The 21,414-nt window shown below is 32.9% G+C and overlaps 1 protein-coding gene, 1 long non-coding RNA gene and 1 pseudogene across 12 annotated transcripts in view; all 3 read right to left on the reverse strand.

Annotated features, from left to right (window-relative positions):
• The window catches only part of LOC136042072 (uncharacterized), a 522,356-nt gene that overhangs the window by 154,719 nt on the left and 346,223 nt on the right, over positions 1-21,414 (reverse strand). The window lies entirely within an intron of this gene.
• LOC136042071 (uncharacterized) overlaps positions 1-21,414 on the reverse strand; it is an 84,808-nt gene that overhangs the window by 3,068 nt on the left and 60,326 nt on the right. For both annotated transcript variants that reach the window (XR_010621159.1, XR_010621160.1), the window contains exons 4-5: positions 19,459-19,772; positions 12,531-12,731 (exon numbers count right to left, since the gene is read on the reverse strand). This is a non-coding gene — a long non-coding RNA (uncharacterized LOC136042071). The remainder of the gene's footprint in view (positions 1-12,530; positions 12,732-19,458; positions 19,773-21,414) is intronic.
• On the reverse strand, positions 13,060-15,203 carry LOC136042074 (sphingolipid delta(4)-desaturase DES1-like; annotated as a pseudogene).

The raw sequence follows: 21,414 nt of genomic DNA on the forward strand, positions 1-21,414 counted from the left end.
TAAACTAATCAAGATGAAAACTTCAAACTTCTGTAGATCGGAAATATAGAAAGAAAGGAAAAAAACATCAACAGCTACAGCCATGTTTTCACTACCTTTTCTTGGTCGTAAAAATGGTATGGTTTAAATTTTAAAGTTGAATTAGGGGTGTGAGTAAAAAATCGTTAATTCAATCAGCAAAATTAACGTCAGAATAAAAAGAAGCCTTTGGTTCTCTCAAGATGGTCAAATCGGGGAAAAACAACTTTATCAATTCAATTTGTGCAGGTTCCTGACACTCCTACCAATTTTCACCGTCCTAGAACATCCAGAAGCACCAAACTCGCCAAAGCATTGGACCTCCCCCAAAGAGAGCGGATCCAGTCCTGTTACGTCAATCGCATATGTACGACATTTGCTTATTCTACCCACCAAGTTTCATCCCGATCTCTCCACTCTAAGCGTTTTCTCATATTTCCGGTTTTTATCTCCTAATCCCCCCAACGTCACCATATTTGGTCGGGATTTAAAATATGAACTCTGAGACATGAGTGCCTTCTGAATATTAAATTTCATTTAGACCTGGTCACCCGTTCTTAAGACAAAAATCCCTCAATTTTTCCGAATCAAAACCCTACCCCCAACTCCCCCAAAGAGAGCGGATCCTTTCCAATTGTGTCAATAATGTATCTAAAACTTGTGCTTATTCTTCCCATCAAGTTTCATCCCGATCTCTCCACTCTAAGTGTTTTCCAAGATTTCCGGTTTCCAAGATTTCTGTTTCTCCCCTCCATCCTTCTATGTTCGGGATCAAATTCGAATTGAAAATGGAGCATCTGAGACATAAGATCTTTCTATATATCAAGTTTCATTAAGATCTGATCATCCATTCGTAAGATAGAGATACCTCTATTTTACCGTTTTCCAAGATTTCCGATTTCCCCCTGAACCACAAAACCCTTCTAAAAATTCCTCTATTTTAACATTTTCCAAGATTTCCGACCTCCCCCCAAACTCCCCCCAATGTCACCGGATCTGGTTGGGATTTAAAATGAGAGCTCTGAAGCAAAAGACCCTTCTAAATATTAAATTTCATTAAGATCTGATAACCCTTTCATAAGTTATAAATACCTCATTTTTTCTAATTTTTCAGAATTACACCCCCCCCCCAACTCCTCAAAAGAGAGTGGATCCGTTCTGGTTATGTCAGTCACGTATCTTGGACTTATGCTTATTCTTCCCACCAAGTTTCATCCTGATCTTTCCTCTCTAAGCCTTTTCCAAGATTTCCAGTCCCCCCAACTCTCCCCAATGACACTGGATCCAGACGGGATTTCAAATAAGAGATCTGAGCTACGAAGTCCTTCTAAATAGCAAATTTCATTAATATCAGATAACTCCTTCGTAAGTTAAAAGTACCTCATTTTTTTCTAATTTTTCAGAAATAACCTTCCCCCCAACTCCCTCAAAGAGAGCGGATCCATTCCTGTTAGGTCAATCACGTACCTAGGATGTATGTTTAGCTTTTCTACCAAGTTTCATCCCGATCCCTCCACTCTAAGCATTTTCCAAGATTTTAGGTTTCCCCCTCCAACTCCCCCAATGTCACCAGATCCAGCCGAGATTTGAAATAAGAGTTTTGAGAGACGATATCCTTCTAAATATCAAATTTCACTGAGATCCGATAACCCAGTCGTAAGTTAAAAATACTTCATTTTTTCTAATTTTTCCAAATTAACCTTCCCCCACTCACCCCCCTCCCAGATGGTCGAATAGGGCATACGAATATTTCTACTTTGATCTGGTCTGGTCCCTGATACGCGTTCATTTTTCTAATTTTTCTGATCTAACCGTCCCCCCCCCCAGATGGTCATACCGGGGAAACGACAATTTCTAATTTAATCTGGTCTGGTTCCTAATATGCCTGCTAAAGTTCACCGTCTTAGCCTATCTGGAAGTGCCTAAACTAGCAAAACCGGGACCGACAGACCGACAGAATTTGCGATCGCTAAATGTCACTTGGTTAATGCCAAGTTCCATAAGAAACCCACAAGTTTAAATTTCTGTTTGAATATACCCTCTCTTGATAATCAAAACAACTGGTTCGATCTTCACAAACGACGAAGATAATGAGCCTCTCCTATTTCTATTGATAAGAGCTTGCACACTTACACTCTAGGGTTCATGCAAAATGTGCTAACTATGATAATATTATATACTATGAAGTAAGAATCTAGGCTTACACCCATATATTCGTTCCTGATAATGGTTTTCAGACATGGAGCCAAAATGTATTTTTTTATTCATTACCTTAACTAATAAAGTTTTACTCGTTGTCATATGCTTATATTTTCAGTATATGAAAATAAATTGAGTGTGATCTAAGATACTGTTTAGACTTTACAGAGAGAAAGAGACAAAGTATTTTATTATAGAGCTAGGGAATTTTTAATGAAGGCAAAACAATTAGTACAAATATGCCTCAAATAAAATATACTTCTATATTTTTATTTTTATATATGTAGAAAGACAGTTTACTGTATCAAAATATTTAGATATATAGGAAAAACAACAAAGGTTTTTTAACCTCAGAGAAACAGAGAGTCTATTCGTAAGAAATGTTAAGGCTAAAATACTTCTTGTTCCTTTTTTCTTTCTAAAAACTGCGCAGAAGAAAATAATTAGGGTTATGAATATTATACATTCCTCCTCCAAAACAAATCCATTTGTCGTATCTTCATGCGTTAATGTTGAATCGAATTTATTTATGACCCGTTGTAAATACTCTGGCAAACGAAGAATAGTCCATAAGAAAAGACGGAAAATAACAATCACAACAAATAGAAATTCTTAAACATAATACAAGGACAATAATTACCAAATAAAAACGCGATGCACTCATTCTTTTAAAATGCAGCGTTCAATGTAACTTTTAGTTACTTGAAAATTATAGGGACTCCTTAGATTAAGGATTTTAAGAGTCAGAAACCAATTTTTTTTTTTCTATATTTTTTTTTATGAGAAATTGTCTTTAATGTGTATATTTACAATTAATTCACGAGTTAAAGAAGTATTTTGCTATAGAAGAGAAGGGAGGGGTAAAAACCCAGTACCCATCCTGGATGTGGCCCTGCATGGTAATGATTACAATGCATGTTTTTGTAAATATAAAGTTAAACAGATAATAATCTTGCATATGCGGGTTATGCAATGTGGAGTTAAAGATGTTACTAAACTTCAGAAATAGTTTGCAGTCAATAAACTGCCTACAAGAGATCGCAATCAAGAAGAAGCAAGTCCGCTCAGTGATGAATTTGGACACTAAGCCCAAGAGGTTCAAATTCGTTGCTATATGGTTGGAATTTATAACAATCAACAATTACATGAAATCTGAGGATACAGTAGGGTGATTCAAAATAAATAAGCGATAAAAAATGAGTTTTAACAAAGTATGAAGTTGAAAAGCAATCAATGTTTTTGAATTGCTTTAGTTTTTTTTTTATTGAATTTCCTTTTATTTATACGAGGGTCATTCTCTTTGCTCAAACCCACCATTATTATTATTGGATTTTCCTCTCCTGTCCCAATATCTTTACTTCATTTTCTTTTTTTTTTAAACATCTGTGTTGTTTATCCTTGACAGATTTATTTATTCAAGAAGCTATATCACAGGGATAAAGTTCTTTTTTTCCCGACCATTTTCAGAGTTCTGAGTTTTATTCACCAATAAATACGAAATGAAAATACAATAAAAATACAATACAATACTCTTAATAAAATACTGTTAATTTAAATACTTCATAAAAAATACTTAATACAATACTCTTAATTACTCTTAATAAAATACAATTCTCTTAATTTAAATATTTAATAAAAAATACTCAATAAAATACTCTTAATTACTCTTAATAAAATGCAATACTCTTAATTACACTTAATAAAATACAATACTCTTAATTTAAATACTTAATAAAAAATACTTAAAATAATACTATTAATTACTCTTAATAAAATACAATAGTCTTAATTTAAATACTTAATAAAAAATACTTAGTACAACACTCTTAATTACTCTTAATAAATATAACATAAAAAAATATAACATCTTAATAAATATAACTTTAATAAATATATAAGTCTATACTTAGACTATATTAGACCTATATAGGCCAGTGTATTCTCCTGATGAGTCCTTATGTTGGGTGTTGCCTCTGAATTATTTGTCTATATTATTTTTTCTATTGTTTGGTAAATGACGACTTATACTTATTGACGACATGACTGCCTGTCCATGGATTATTCTTTATGGTTGATTGTGTGTGGCTATGCTGTTTGACCTATGTGATTGTATGGATGAGTAGGGTTAAGGCCTCATTCAAGTGCTGGTCTATATTAATCACTAATTTAGGAAAATAGTCTTCCTTTTCTCCTTCTGTCTCTTTTTTTTTTTTTTTTTTTTTTTTTTTGTGTTTGTGCTGTAGCATTGGTGATTTCTCTTTTCATGATATTATTCCAGGTTGGATCCAGTGCTGGTGGAGAAATTTTTTTTTTTAGTTTTCTCCCCGACAGACCTTTACCCTGGTCCAGGTTTTTAACCTGATATTGTTAATTATTGGTGAGATGGCACTTATGCAAATTTCATGTTCTTTCATCTTTTTGTTTATGGATTTATTGACCTATTGACCTTGGCATGTTTTTTGGACTTAGATTGTTGGATTTTGATTTGGATGTTGGTTTGTTTTGGATTTATTTTCAATAACTTTTTATGCAACAAAACACAAATATTAGCCTCGGAACTCGGAACGATTTTTTGAAAGTTAGTAAGTGTAAAAGTCGTTGTTTTCTTTGCCAAGATCATTTTGTCCCTCGGACTTCTGTTAAAAGTACATTGTATAATAAAAATTTTGCATGCAAGTTACGTGGTAATGTTAATTGTAGAACAACCAATGTAATTTACCTATTAGAATGTAATAAATGCTGCCTACAATATGTGGGGGAAACAACTAATAATATATATAAAAGATTTTCTGGACATAAGACAACAGTTAATAATGAAAAAACTAATAACCATCTAGTTCAACATTGTAATAATGGTAAATGTTCCATATCAGATATAACTGTCAGTATTTTAGAAAATTTAGAATTAGAAAATTTAAATAAAGAAGAGAAGAATAATAGACTACGTAAACAGGAGGATTTCTGGATCCATACTCTTGGTACAGCTTATCCTTTTGGGCTAAATTATCGTGTAGCAGAATATGGTGACATGTCTCATGTTGTTGTTAAATGTATTGATGGTTTTATGGACCCTCCTTCTTTTACTTGTCCTACTAAACGTAAAAAACGATCGAGCGGACATAGGAAAAATAATAGAAAAAATGAATTAGATGTACATATGCTTTCTATAGATCTATGCCAGCTACTTGAATCTAGGGGTATGATTTCTGTAATAAAGTGTCTAAATAATTTATCCAAGAGGAATTTAATCAAACTTTTCTGGATTGTTAAGAATAATACAGCTCTTGATTATAATTTTAAATTAATATGTGATACAATTTGCATTCTAACTAAAACGAAATTTATATCAAAAAAGAAGAAGTTCGATAAGATTAGTAATAAGGATAACAGATTATATTTACCTATTAATTTTACTTGTAAGCAGATTGAAGATATTAATTTACCAAAAATTTTAAATCAGCGGCATGTGAAACAGGCCCTTCCTAGTAATCTAAATTATAATGATAGTCCAGTTTTAACTTATAAATTTTCAAAAACTATTGGGCAAATTATTTTTAATTATAATTTAATACTAAAAAAACTAGATAGTGATATAAATTGGAAACCGGTTTGTAATTGTAAGCAACTTGGCCCATTTGTAAATCCTACTTACAAACATGTTATAACAGGGGACTTGTCAATAATAAAGCAAGATGATCTTCAAATTATAATGAATAAAGGGGCTAATTTCCATCTTTCTCATCATCTGAAACCATCGAGTGTTCTTGATGGCTTGGAAAATGATTTTGATTTATTTATTGATAAGTGGTGTAAGAAAGAGAATAAAAATAAAGAGAGTTTTCAAAGTTGGAAGAAATTAATTATTAGTGGAGTAAGAAATAGAATATATTCTAACTTAAAAAATAGTAACACTAAATCATTATTTTATAATGCGAAGATTAAACAAGCAATTGCTAATCTAAAGAATGAATTTGTAATTGTGCCAGTGGATAAAGCTAATAATAATTTTGCCATAATTTGTCAGAAGCTGTATTGTGAAATCTTAAAAAGGGAGTTATGCACAACTAATGTTTACGAAAAGGTAAATATAGAGGATGAGAATTTAATTGAAAAGACTGAAGAAATACTTTATAAAAATTTTAATATTAAAATAAATGACAATGATAAAAAGTTCGCTTTCCTATATTGGACTGTAAAATTTCATAAGAATCCCCATAAACCATGGTTTATTGCTGGAGCAGCTAAATGTCCAACCCGCATTGCTGCTACTGACCTCTCTTTAATTTTAAAGGAAATTGTAAATAAACTTAAAACCTATTGTTCTGGTATTAAAAAATTTTCGAATTTTAATCCATATTGGAGTGTTAATAATTCACTGCAGGTGATAGATTCTTTAACAATGGTTTCAGCTAAAAGAATTGAGTCTTTCGATTTTGCGACAATGTATACTAATTTATCACTTAATGTAGTGTTTGATAATTTAAAAACTGTTATCAAGAAATCTTTCCTCTTATCTAGTAAAAGGTTCTTAAAAATAGACATTTATAATAAAAAAGCTATATGGACAAACTGCTTTAATACTACAGTTAACTTGAGATGTTACAGCTTGGATATGATTTTTGAGTTATTGGAATTTGTTTTATATAATACTTATATAAGATTTGGGGGTGATTTGTACAAGCAAATTATGGGAATTCCCATGGGGGGAATGCCAGCCCATTTATAGCTGACTTGTTTTTAAGTCAACTAGAATATAAATATATGATGGATAAGTATAATCCAATTAATTTAAAACATGCTTTGTCAAATAATAAAAGATATTTAGATGATATTTTGGTCTTAAATTGTAAGGATTTTATTGATATTTCTAAAGATATATATCCATCAGAGCTTATTCTTGAGCCTAGTCATGGCGCTGGTCATGAAGATCATTTCTTAGATTTAAATATTAATATTTGTGATAATAATAAATTAAGTTTTAAAATGTATAATAAAACGGATGATTTTGATTTTGAAGTGATTAGTTTCCCATTCCCTGAAAGTAATATACACTCAAATATCACATATTCAGCGTTTTTCTCACAGTTACTTCGTTATGCAAGGATTTGTAGTAATTATATTGATTTTAAAAATAGATGTAAAATCTTAAGCCAAAAATTGATATCAAGAGGTTTTTCTGCAAATAAATTAACTTGGCAATTTAAAAAATTTAGTTTTCATTATAACGAACTTTTAAATAAATATCAAAAGAATTATCTAGAAATACTTAAAGAAATTTTTAAATAATTTCGGAGGTTCAAGAAATGTTGTCACAGCGCCATTTATTTTGAATTGTGTTTCTAATTAAGCGGATTTTCTAAAAAATTAGCCACATGGTAAAGATGAATTCTATAACTGTTTAGTTCATCCAGGGTTTTTGCAATGTGTTAATATTTGTGATTTGGTAAAATTTATAATATTTAGTTTACCTATTGTTGCTAAAGGGAGGGATATATTAACAGGATAAGCTTGTTTTGGTTTTACTTGGTTGTTTTTCATTTGCTGTTTTTTTTTCATAGGCATGTATTTTGGGGGTGATACCTGACGCGGGGATGCCATGGATATTCTGTGGTAGCCACAACACTGTGCTGGGTAGAGAATTTAGAGTGGCGAAACCCTATATAGGCCAGTGTATTCTCCTGATGAGCCCTTATGTTGGGTGTTGCCTCTGAATTATTTGTCTATATTATTTTTCTATTGTTTGGTAAATGACGACTTATACTTATTGACGACATGACTGCCTGTCCATGGATTATTCTTTATGGTTGATTGTGTGTGGCTATGCTGTTTGACTTATGTGATTGTATGGATGAGTAGGGTTAAGGCCTCATTCAAGTGTTGGTCTATATTAATCACTAATTTAGGAAAACAGTCTTCCTTTTCTCCTTCTGTCTTTTTTTTTGTGTTTGTGCTGTAGCATTGGTGATTTCTCTTTTCATTGTATATATATATATATATATATATATATATATATATATATATATATATATATATATATATATATATATATATATGTATATATATATATATATACATATATATATATATATATATATATATATATATATATATATATATATATATATATATATATATATACTAGCTGTTGGGATGGCGCTTCGCGCCACCCCAACACCTAGTTGGTGGGGCGCTTCGCGCCCACCCAAGCCCCCCCGCGCGCTTAAGTCGTTACGCGCCATATTAGTTACGCGCCATTGTAGTTGTGTCCCTGTGTCCCACCTGTGAATATAGATAGATTTATATATGTGTTTCAAACTACGTAAAAATTGCGAATATACAACATTTTTGGCTTTCCCACTACTGGAAGCTTTCCGTTTCCAATTGCCAGCAATTGATCTGAAAATGTTTGACCAGAATCATTGTTTTGCAATCGGACACGCATATTTGTAGTTAATTTTAATATTTTTACGTGTGCCCATAAATTAGAATTTTTCAGGCAAGCATTCATTTCGTCTGCAGGAGTTAAGCTACGTAAAAATTGCGAATATACAACATTCTTGGCTTTCCCATTGTCTGTGCATATACAAAGCCGTATGCACTAATAATGACGTCATATGCAAACGCTCTTTTTACAAACAAACAAACATGCATACACACAACTCGTTTTTATATAGATAGATAGATAGATGGATACAATACAAATTAACTGCGTAAAACTTGCGAATATACAACATTCTTCGCTGTCCAATTGTCGCTGCATATAAATAGATTGTCAGGTTTACCGACCCTCGAACATGCAACGTACAATTGTCCATGGGAAAAACAATCAGTATTAAGATCTATACCACATTTTTCTAATGATTGACCTTGAGCTTTGTTAATGGTGATTGCAAATGCTAATCGAATTGGGAATTGCAATCTTTTAAATTGAAAAGGCAGATCCGTTGGAATCATGGGAATGCGAGGAATAAGAACAGCTTTACCCTCAAAATGCCCTGTCAAGATTGTCGCCTTTATTAGGCTTTCCATTGTTTTTTTTTACGGCAAGTCGCGTGCCATTGCAAAGCTTTGGTGGGTCGCCTATTTTTAGTTGTAGCACGTGTGGTGGAAACCCTGAAAGATATATGGAATTTAAAAATTCAGATGGATAATTAACCGCTTCATTTGGTTCCAAAACTGTGTCGACTGACTTGCAAAGGACTGCCTGGTCTTGAATCTTGGTCAAAACAATATTGTTGATTTCGTGGACGTCTATATTTTTGGGTGCGAGAATCGCTCTTTCACTTAGCCATTTATTATTTTTATAATTTCTTAGAATATTCGGAAATACTTTTTCAATCAATTCATTTTTGAACGTCACTAAACTACAGAAATCAGCAGGTAGTTGTATACGTCCTGAAATTGAGTCTATCGTATCATAAATGTCTTTTTGTTCCGACGTTAACTTGTAAATGTTATTTTGTACATACGACAATAGATCACTCGTACTGTAACTTTGTTCACGATCCAATTCTACACATGTCGAAACAGCAGCGATACGGTTAGGTGAAGGCATTCCCAAATCCTGAAGAGGTTTGTTTGCCATACGTACGCACAAATCTTCTATAATAACTAAAAGCCATTTATTATTTTTATAATTTTTTAGAATATTCGGAAATACTTTTTCAATCAATTCATTTTTGGACGTCACTAAACTACAGAAATCAGCAGGTAGTTGTATACGTCCTGAAATTGAGTCTATCGTATCATAAATGTCTTTTTGTTCCGACGTTAACTTGTAAATGTTATTTTGTACATACGACAATAGATCACTCGTACTGTAACTTTGTTCACGATCCAATTCTACACATGTCGAAACAGCAGCGATACGGTTAGGTGAAGGCAGTCCCAAATCCTGAAGAGGTTTGTTTGCCATACGTACGCACAAATCTTCTATAATAACTAAAGTGTCGTTATAAATTTCTGATGTAAAATCAAAAGTCATTTCTGACGTCTCTAACTGTTTTCGATGGAGTATATCTTCGGACATTTTTGACTTATATTTTTCCCATAACTCTGTAGGAGCTGATGGAGAGCAAGTGTACGAATTTGACTTGGGGTTGACGTTTCGCACGCGTCATTGATGCAGTTATCCCAGTGTTGGTCATTCTCCAATAAATTCAGAGCTTTGCATGAACTACGGTAAGTGTCATGTATAGTACCGTTTACAGTTCTCAAATACTCAAAGGATGTCGGACCGGGTACATTCACCAAAAGCAGGCGTAGAAAGAAGCATTCATGTTGATTGGGGTGAACGGTGTAGAGTCTTCCTATCGTGGTATCTTTGAAGATGGTAGGTTGGCCGTAAACCCACTGGTTATCTACTTCGATGGTGGTACCGTTGCCATTGTAGGTTTTTCAGTCATTTTACAATTAGAAATTTCTCTTTCAACGGTCTTCTTACAATTAAAAATTTGTCTTTGAACGATATTCTTAAATACCTGTGTCCTGGTCGTCATTTATATTCCCTGTGTCCCGGTCGTCATTTGTGTCCCGGTATCCCAGTCTGTAATTTCTCTTTTTCTTTTTTCAGTTTTCTTTTTCTTCTTTATTTTTCAGCTTCACTATGAAATACATATCGCCGAACCTTTGTTTTTTAACTAAAATCTGGAAGTCATTGATGACCTTATCCAAGTCAAAATCCCAAACCCAATCATCATCGCTATCATTTTCAGTTTTAATATGTTTTGACTCTCGCTGTCCAGGTGGATCTTCATCTAACTGCGCGGTTTTGCGTTCTTTAGCCTCAAGCCTGTTTCCTTGCTGTTCTTTTGATTCCTCGTCACGCTTTCTTTTCTGACTTTCTCTATCAGCAGCAAGTTTTTTGGCATAGACTCTTTGAGGATCTTCATTAGTCATTGTAAACTTAAACATTAATAGAATTATACGCGAACATATGTCTTATATAACTTGAATGACGTCACCTTCAAAGCAAAAATCATGGCAACTAATTTCATGACGTCAGCCGAAACATGACGTCACCTGATCCACGATCCACAGATCCACAGACAACTTATTTTTATATATATAGATATATATATATATATATATATATACATATACATATATATATATATATATATATATATATATATATATATATATATATATATATATATATATATATATATATATAAATATACATATATATGTATATATATATATATATATATATATATATATATATATATATATATATATATATTTATATATATATATATATATATATATATATATATATATATATATATATATATATATATATATATATATATATATATATGTATATATATATATATATATATATATATATATATATATATATATATATATATATATATATATATATATATATATATATATATATACATATTAGTTGTGCCATGTTATGAAATTTTGCATTTTGGGAATCACACAGACAGATGCGTGTTTATTTGGGTTTTTTCCAGGGGCGATCGTCTTGAACCTCCGCATAAGGCCCCTCCCACAAAGTTGTCCGATGAAAATTTTGAGATAGCTATTTTGTTCCGAATAGATTGTTGGCTCAAAAATATACTCTTGGGGACAAAATAACCCCCTCCCTCTCTTAGTTTCTAGGGAATGGGCTGTAAGTTGCGATATTTGTTTATATTGTTCAGACGCATTACTGTTCAAATGTACGCACAGTTGATACCCTTGTAATTGAGGGTTTTAATGTAAATCAAAAGGTTCCAAGTTCAAAAAAAAATTAATCTTAAATTTTTTTCGGGAAAAAAAAGAAAAATAATGAAATGAAAAAAGGAAATAATGACTTAAAGCCTGATATAAAATACTACACTTAAGACGTTGGTTTTCCCGAGAATTTTTTTTTTTTTTTAGCGAGGAGGGAATTTTCCAAGGGTTATCCTCCACATGCTTGGATAGCAGGTATTTTACGCGAGGACAGTTTTACTTTGAGGAATTTTCTCTGGGGAGGAAATTTTTATAAAGGAAAAGTTGGTTTTTCAGGATTATTTGAGTTACGATAAGAGATTTAAAAAAAAGTGTTTCAACTGAAAGGAGCAAAACTTAAAACAAACAAAAATTATGATGTGCTTTATTGGGGAAGAGGACCCGTTCTCCTTAGGGCAAATCTCTTTATGCTTAGGTTTTTGTTCCGTATTATCTTAAAGGGTAGATTTAATTTCTGAGTAAAACGATGGATATAGTTTGAAATAGCATAAAAAAGTTCTTAAATCAAAATAGTCAAAACAAACTGAAACATTTAAACGATTCAAAATATTTGTCAAACTTACTGAGAGATCTGCCTCTGTTTTCCATTCTTTTTCTATAATACTGCTTTGCAAACTGGATTGAGACTGTTTTGCATTCTTTTTCTGTAGTATTCTTTTGCGAACTGTATTGTCAGATACGCAACCAAGAAGAATAAGGTCCGATATCGAATTCCATCTTTCTTCAGATATGCAACCAGTTTGGGAATTAATGTGATTCTGCCGCTATATTCCAGAAAATACACAAGTATATTACAAAAAATTGTAAATGCCATGCTGATCTTTTAACTTTTGTTCAATTTGCAATAACTCTATAAATTTCCCCCGCAATGTAGTATTGTTTTCTCTTTGTTATAAATAAATATGTTTGTAAATCTTTGTTTGTAAATAAATAATTGATTATTAACCAAGAAAATAAAATGAACAAAAAATGAAATATAACTAAACAACAATAATTAGATTAAAACAATTACTAAAACCTAATAATCTATAACTTAAAAATAATAAATAAAAATAACTTATTAATTAATTAATAAATTGAACATAATTTTGTTAACAAATGAAAATTTGTTAACCAAGCCACTGGTTTGGAGAGTGACAAATGGTAGAAAACCCGAGTCTAAATCAAACATTTTGACAGCAACGTTAATTAAACAATAACAAAAGATAATAAATGTAAAAATAAATAGCACAAATAAAGACCACAAGTGGTCCGTTTGACATCACTAGATTAACATTTATTTCCATTATAAAGTAGTTTTAGTATTACACACAAACCAACATGTTCAACTTCGACCGTTCACTCCTAAGCTTCTTGCCTATTAGAAATGCTGGGGTGAAATTCCACCTGGTTTTCCGGTATATAAGCAACCCTAAATGATAAAGCGTTTACAAGAAAGGGTGGAGACGAGCAAGGAGGACAGGAGAGGCTGCAAGTAAAAACAATTATTTTCCTTGAAGGATGAAAAGATTTCTAGGAACTTTTTCAATTGGCTATATGAAAATTAATAAGAAATGAATTTTTTTTTTTTTTTTTTTTTTAGAGAAGAGGTAGTTTTATCCTCACTGAAAAAAAATCTCTATTTCATCCTTTCAGAAATCCCATTTAGATTCCTTATTTCTAATTTAAAAAGCCAAACCAAAATTTCATGGATGATATTGATGAAGTAAAGAGCAATATCATAGTCAAACCTTTCGAATAGAACGCCAAGTTTTATGAATGACATGGACTTTCTCTTGATTTTAACATTATAGATGGATTTAGGAAGCGCAAGCTCAAACGACAAAAAAAATTAATCTGAAAAGCATTAATAGAATCAATAATTATTATTAACTAATTATTAATAATCAAAATAAATTTTTTCTACAATTATTCTCAACCAAAACTATGTCTGTAACTTCTAATTAACCCCTTGATACAGATACAGAAACTGTTGTTCCTAACTTGCTTTTTTTCTAATTTTAATAAGTTATGCCTTAACTCTTGAATCTAATTGGTCAATCACGGATTTTATGCTTGAGAGTAGACTCAGATTTAAGCAGAGATATTAGGAACAGGATACATAGTTGGCGCTGTAATCAAGCGCAATTTTGATTTGGTCGAGAAACGCGACTACAGTATGGTTTGGGCATAACTACTGCAACGAACTTCACAGTTTTGTTCGAATATATAAGAAATTATGGCAGTGGAAAATAAAAATAAATAAAAGAAAATAAATGATAAAAGTGGTCCATTTGGTATCACTAGACTAGTTATTAGCAAAATCACAAACTCTTTTTAGAGTTATCCACGGCTAATCCATGGGCCTGCCTCTTGACAAGAGCGTAGAGGCCAACATCGGGATCCATGACAAAATCAAATAGAACCTTTACCCAGGAATCGTGATGCGGTAGTGTATCATGGTATTCTGGTGCTATTGCTCATACCTGAGGAAGCCTCGAGCATGGAACTGCAGGAAAATCATGATGCTCATTATGATAGCCAACGTTGAACGTAATCCAGTTTAACAGACCATAATAAGAATACGTTTCAGAGCCCTTCTTAAACATGTAATGCTCGCTAATAAAGTGCCCAGCTACTGGGTGAACTCCCATAGCAAGCAGAGAACCACCAAGCATGTACACTAAGCTCTTTGCGCCAAGGAAATAGAAGACTGCAAAATTGAATGACAGTTGCAAGACCGTGTTGAAAAGTTCTAGCTTGGTATGAGAGCGAGGTCGGGTGAATACGGGTCGTAGAGCATAGAAAAGGGGCTGGAGGAACAGCCAGAGTAGCTTACCACCAGTGATACAAAACAGTTTGGTTTCAAGTGATGTTGGTATGTCGCTATCGAGTTTGTCGTCACCCTGGTATCTGTGATGCTCCAAATGGTACTTCTTAAAAGCGCAGGCAAAAGGCAAGCCAATTGGCAAATTGGCAAAAATTCCAAAAATTTTGTTAGCCATTGGTCTAGCATGGCCAAACGCCAAATTGTGAGAAATCTCATGAATTGCTAACATCAGGGAGTGGTTGATCACACCACCAAAACAATATGCTAGACCCAATACAGTGTACCAGCTCCAATTTTTGACGAGATATAGCATAAGCAACTGTGTCAGTACCATGGCCGTAACTATCGATTTGAATTTGGGGTCATACCCAAACAGCCGTTTGATTTGAGAATACTTTGCAAGGATTTCTTTTCTTCTAGGTGCATGACAATTACATCACTCACATAATTTTTCTCTCTCTAAAATTAAGGCTTTTAACAATTTTTCTCAAACTTCTGGCCTATTTAGGTGGTGTTTTTAGACCAAAATACCCCTGGAAACCAATTTTTTGAAAAAATATTGAGCAGTTTTAGAGAGAAAAAATGTACATACATACATAAATACCAGTAAATATACAATTATTGCTCGTTTATATATAAATAAATGTATATATATATATATATATATATATATATATATATATATATATATATATATATATATATACTATTAAAGTTTGAATTTTTACGGTTGAAAAGTGATACTAAATTTAATCTAATAGATTTACATTTTTATTTTCAGTATGCAACATGAAAAAACTAAAAAAAAAATGTTGTAATACCCAAAACTTCATAGTTTTCAAAAAAAAAAAACACAAAGGAGAATTATTAGAAAATCGTGGTTTTCAGGTATGAATAGATCTAAAACCAGTCAAGGGGGGTGGGGGCAGAAAATATCTTGTTTAAAGGGAGAGGATAATGATTTAGATTGTTATTTAGCCGTTATTTGTAGGGATTTCGTAAACACCCAAAATACTCAGCATCTTGGACACTAAATTGTGTGTGATTAGGCTATCAGACGATATTATATTAATTTAGCTCTCATAATGATCGACTTGGCCATTAATCAACACGGCAAGAGACATAGTAAAATATCCTTCGTGTATAATATAACATTAAGTATTAACAAACGCTGGAACTTAAAAGGCTTACCCTGAGAAACCGAAAAGTCGTATTTTCAAGGCTATTTTCTCTTCATCCAACTGCTAGCTAGTTTTAAAATTATTTTTATAATTTTTGGCTCAGTGGTCACTGTTGACCAGAAATCAGCAGCTGGCAAACGAAGATGAGATTTAAATGAGAGCTGGCTGTTAAACGATTTACTCTCGTATGCAGTTTTTGGTAGTAAAAGTGACCAAAATAAGAAAAAAAAAAATCAAAAATGTCAAAAAATAATCAAAGAACACGTGACACCAAACAGCTTTACAAAGTGTAGATGTTTTTTGACTGTATAATTTTCTATTTTAATTTTTTATTTTAATTTTCTGTTTAAAAATTAAATTGTTTTAGTTGGTTAAGTTAATGTTGAAGTTTAAGACTGTCAAGTCTTTATGAACGAAAAGCGTTGCTAAATTTAACTAATTAATTGACTTTATGAATAATTAATTATATTCATTAGCTGACTAATTAATAAATTAATAACTAATTCGAATTAATCGTTGCTAAGTTTTGCTCACATATCTTCACAACTCAACATAGAATACTGACGAAAATACTACGAAAAGAATACTACGAAAATACTGCCATAAAAACTTCATAATAGTGAAGCAATTAAAAGAAATTTCTTTTGAAAATCGTGATTAAATGTATAGACCTAAAATGATGGGTCCAGTGAATAAAAAAAAATTGATTTTGGTGTCTTTGGTACATAAAAAAAAGCTTTGAATATTCTGGGTTTTGCTGCGCCGTTAGCGGCGCTAATATGTTCAGTTCTTATCTGAAGCACAAATTCGAAGTGCATAGGCTAAAACCTGCTCTGAATGTTGGCCTAACCAACACTCTTATTCTCATCAATGAGGTCATTCAAATCCTTCTGTTGCGCATCAATGGTCTATAGAAATAGACTTAAAACAACAGTCCTGACTTAACAACCCATATCTATTTAGAAGGCACAAGAATATTAGCTTTATTTTATATCAAAGTAATAGCTATTTTATAATGACTTTAACTTAATTGCATTCGGAATACATCAGTAATAAAATATGACATAATGTTAAGCAATATTTGTCACGAATGTGTTAAAATCAAAGGCATATATTTTACTTGAAATGAAAAGCCTTACTTACTTACAAATTCGCATCAATTTAAAAACTGCTAGAAAAATGATTTTATTACGCTTTAATACAATAATTCGAATACCATGTTGAATCACATAAACTACCACGATAAGCTTATTTAGAATTTTCAAATACTGGTTATATATACCGAATAATGAAAAGTATTTGGATATTTTGATACGTTTCATATAATTTTATGTCGAGTCTAAGTCAACTTGACATAGGCTCTAACTCAAATAATATGAAAAAAACTTCGTTTTCTTAAAGAGTTAAAGAGGCTGCGTCCCAAAGTCGAACCTTAAAACGTACAGGAATTAGAAGAGGCAGTAAAACCCCCAGCTTTTAAAGACTCTTTTGTACAGGTTTTTTTTGTGGGGGGACTTCATTGTTACTAATTACTAGTTTCGGTGCAATGGTTCTCCTGTCCTCTTGTGTTTAACATTTTTCGAAGTTATTCCATTATTCATTCATTTCAATTTTTTGTTAATTAAAAGAGGGCCTTTCCGAAGCCAAGAGCGGGGGGTTAGCAAAAAAACAAAAAACCTGTACAAAAGAGTCTTTAAAAGCTGGGGGTTTTACTGCCTCTTCTAATTCCTGTACGTTTTAAGGTTCGACTTTGGGACGCAGCCTCTTTAACTCTTTAAGAAAACGAAGTTTTTTTCATATTATTTCTGTACGTTTTTCTACAATCCATGGTGGATGTAATTTAATAATTCCTGTACTCCTCGTGGAGGAATTAGGAGAGGAAGTTGGGTGGCTGCCGCCCCCCAACCTCCCCGCTTTTAAATCATTGTATAAAATAGAAAAAAAAATAGATAGAATGACCGAAATGTTTCTTTTGCTCATAAGAAGCTAATATTCTGTTATCTCTCAAATGATAAGCTGTCCAGGTGTTATCAAAATTTTTTTGATGTTGTGAAAAAAAAACCGCCCGTAAGGGACTTGAACCTTTGACCCGAGGATTAAAAGTCTCACGCTTTACCAACTGAGCTAATAACTTGCATGTGTGTAAATATAAATTCTCAATAGCTTTTAAAAATTTCAAATTAACATGGGCTCTTATGGAGAGAAATCCGTTAATTAAATAGCTAATGGGTGGTTTCTGGAAAACAGGGAAGGAGTTATCGGATCGAGCTGAAATTTCGCGGATAAGCTCCTGGGCCGTAGGGGACCTTAACTTATAAATTTCAGCCCGATCGGACAACGTTAAAAGGGGGGGGGGGTTGGAGGGTCGAAACTTTCGGGGGGTTAAGATTTTCCTACGAAACTTTCATGGGCAATTACTCGGAGAATTCCGCATCGAATGAGTCTTCGTACACCCAGATCCGATGTCGGATGTGACCTGTAGGCGTCTAGGAAAAAAAAGTAAATGAATTTTAAGTGGCTATGCGTGGTTTCTGGATAACAGGGAAGGAGTTATCGGATAAAGCTGAAATTTCGCGGATAAGCTCCTGGGCCCTAGGGGACCTTAACTTGTGAATTTCAGCCCGATCGGACAACGTTAAAGGGGGGCTTGGGTTGACAGGTCGAAACTTTCGGCCAGATTTTCCCCATGAAGAAAAAGTTGGAGGGGGATGAAATTTTGCAGGTTTCTTAGTTGGAGCTCGGGCTACGAAATGCATCCCTCCCCATCCGTCTGCGACCACTGGAACCGAAGATCGCTTAACATTGTCGTGTGTCGCCTCTTTATAGAGGCACGAGTGTGCCTCCTTGATCATACTTGCACACAAAGAAGAGAAGGGGGAACAGACTTGACTTGTTCAAGTTGCACCACCCCCCCCCCTTGAAAATGAAAAATATTTACAAAGAAATACAGTTTCCCCCCTAAAATAGTCTTGAAATGATCTCTTTTTTTTTACAGATTCTTCTTTACACCACTCATAACTTCATGTAATTTTGTTTTAATTTTTTTCGCAACAAAGGAAAGTAAATATTGGCAATTCTATGAATACCAACAACAAGAGTTCCTTCGGAAAGGCTATGTTCCAAGGCAAAATGCAGAAATAGATACTAAGTTTTTTTTTTCACTTTCGAAGAATTCGCAAAAAAAAACTATATTCTAAGGTGCTTATCTTCAGGCAATAAAATGGCTATGGTTGCTACACATGTTCAAAGTGACTCTCTTTTGTTAATTAGAAAAAAAGAAGTTTTATCTGTCAAAAGGATGGTGCTTTGACATTAAAAATTTCAATAAGTGATAAATTTTATAATCTTCTAATTTGGCCAAGAGTCTGCCATTGTGTACTTTCAGTTCATAAATTTCTGATAATCATATTTTTGTACTGACCTTATTCTAGTCCTACATCATCAGGGTTGTAGCTACTAAAGTATTTTGTTAGCATACGATACCTCTGCAAAAGGACTTACCTTTGCGAACCCCGCCTCATTTTTGGTTTGAGCCATTAAATAAACTTCAAGGGAAACAGAAACCTCTTCCAAGAACACAGACCTCTTCCCTGCTTATCTTGAACCTTCTCACATCTTGAATTTAATCTTTCAATCGTGTATCAATTTTTCTGGATATTCGGGCGTTTTCTGGATTTAAGATAAGTTCATAGACTGAACTGTTCATACTTTCAAAAGAAGGTAGGTGAGAGGATATGTCAGCTGACAGGAGACGTTGTTCACGAAGCTGATCAGATAGTCTTTCTGAGCTTAAACTGGCTGGTTTGGTTAGATTCCTAAAAGAGAGACAAAATATGTCATTAAAGGAATCTTTTCAGTTGAGTCAAAGAATTGCAACCGTCTTATATAGGTTGCAGAACTTCATTGCCTTCCATTAATAAATGCTGTAAGTGATGTTAGTTTAGTTTCTAAGCCGAGTTTATTCTAGATTGTAAATGCATCAGTTCAGTTCGGTTCTATTTCCTTGTCACTTTTGCAGAGTTCAGAAAATTACAAACTCTGGACGTCATCTTTTCAAACAGTTCGTGGTAACGAACTGTAGTAAGGAGCGACCCGGCTCAATAGTAACCAAAACTCTAAAAAATTGAATTTTGATATCAATAGCTACATCAAAAGAATCGCATTTTAATGCTGATTTTAAATATATAAGTTTCATCAAGTTTAGTCTTACCCATCAAAAGTTACGAGCCTGAGAGAATTTGCCTTATTTAAGAAAATAGGGGGAAACACCCCCTAAAAGTCATAAAATCTTAACGAAAATCACACCATCAGATTCAGCGTATCAGAGAACCCTACTGTAGAAGTTTCAAGCTCCTATCTACAAAAATGTGGAATTTTGTATTTTTTGCCAGAAGAGAAATCATGGGTGGGTGTTTATTTGTTTTTTTTTGTTTTTTTTTTTTTCCCAGTGGTCATCGTATCGACCAAGTGGTCCTAGAATGTCGCAAGAGGGCTCATTCTAACGGAAATGAAAAGCTTTAGTGCCCTTTTTAAGTGACCAAAAAAATTGGAGGGCATCTAGGCCCCCTCCCATGCTCATTTTTTCCAAAAGTCAACGGATCAAAATTTTGAGAAGTGTACAGACGTTTTCAGGGGGATTTTATTTTGTTTGGGGGGTGGGGCTGAGGGGAGGGGGCTCTGTTGGAGGATCTTTCCTTGGAGGAATCTGTCATGGGGGAAGAAAAACTCAAGGAAAAGGGTGCATGATTTTCTAGCATTACTATAAGAAAACAATGAAAAATAAACATGAAAACGTAATTTCAAATGAAAGGAAGGAGTAGCATTGAAACTTAATACGAACAGAGATTATTACGCATATGAGGGGTTCTAAAAATACTTTAGCATAAAGAGCGAGGTATTTAGGAGGAGATAAATACCTCGCTATTTATGCTAAAGTATTTTTAGTAATTAATTTCAACTATTTATTCTACGGCCTTTCTGATTCAGGGGTCATTCTTAAAGAATTGGGACAAAACGTAAGATTTAGTGTAAAGAGCGAGGTATTAACGAGGATACAAACCCCCTTGTATACATAATAAAAATATAAGATTATGAAAGTTTGTTACGTAAGTTGCTAATTTATAAGTTACGTATATTTTTTACTAATAAAAACGTTGGTTAAAAATTAAAAGTCCTAGTTGCCTTTTTAAGCAACCGAAAAATTGGAGGGCAACTGGGCCTCCTTCTCTACCCCTTATTTCTCAAAATCGTTTGATCAAAACTAAGAGAAAGCCATTTAGCCAAAAAAAGAATTAATATACAAATTTCATTTTAATAATTTCTGTGCGGAGAGCCAAAACCAAACATGCATTAATTCAAAAACATTCAGAAATTAAATAAAAAAGAACTAATTTTTTTAATTGAAAGTAAGGAGCGACATTAAAACTTGAAACGAACAGAAATTACTCCGTAGATAAA

This window comes from Artemia franciscana, unplaced genomic scaffold (genome assembly GCF_032884065.1).
Source record: "Artemia franciscana unplaced genomic scaffold, ASM3288406v1 PGA_scaffold_60, whole genome shotgun sequence".
Classification (NCBI taxonomy): Eukaryota; Metazoa; Arthropoda; class Branchiopoda; order Anostraca; family Artemiidae; genus Artemia; species Artemia franciscana.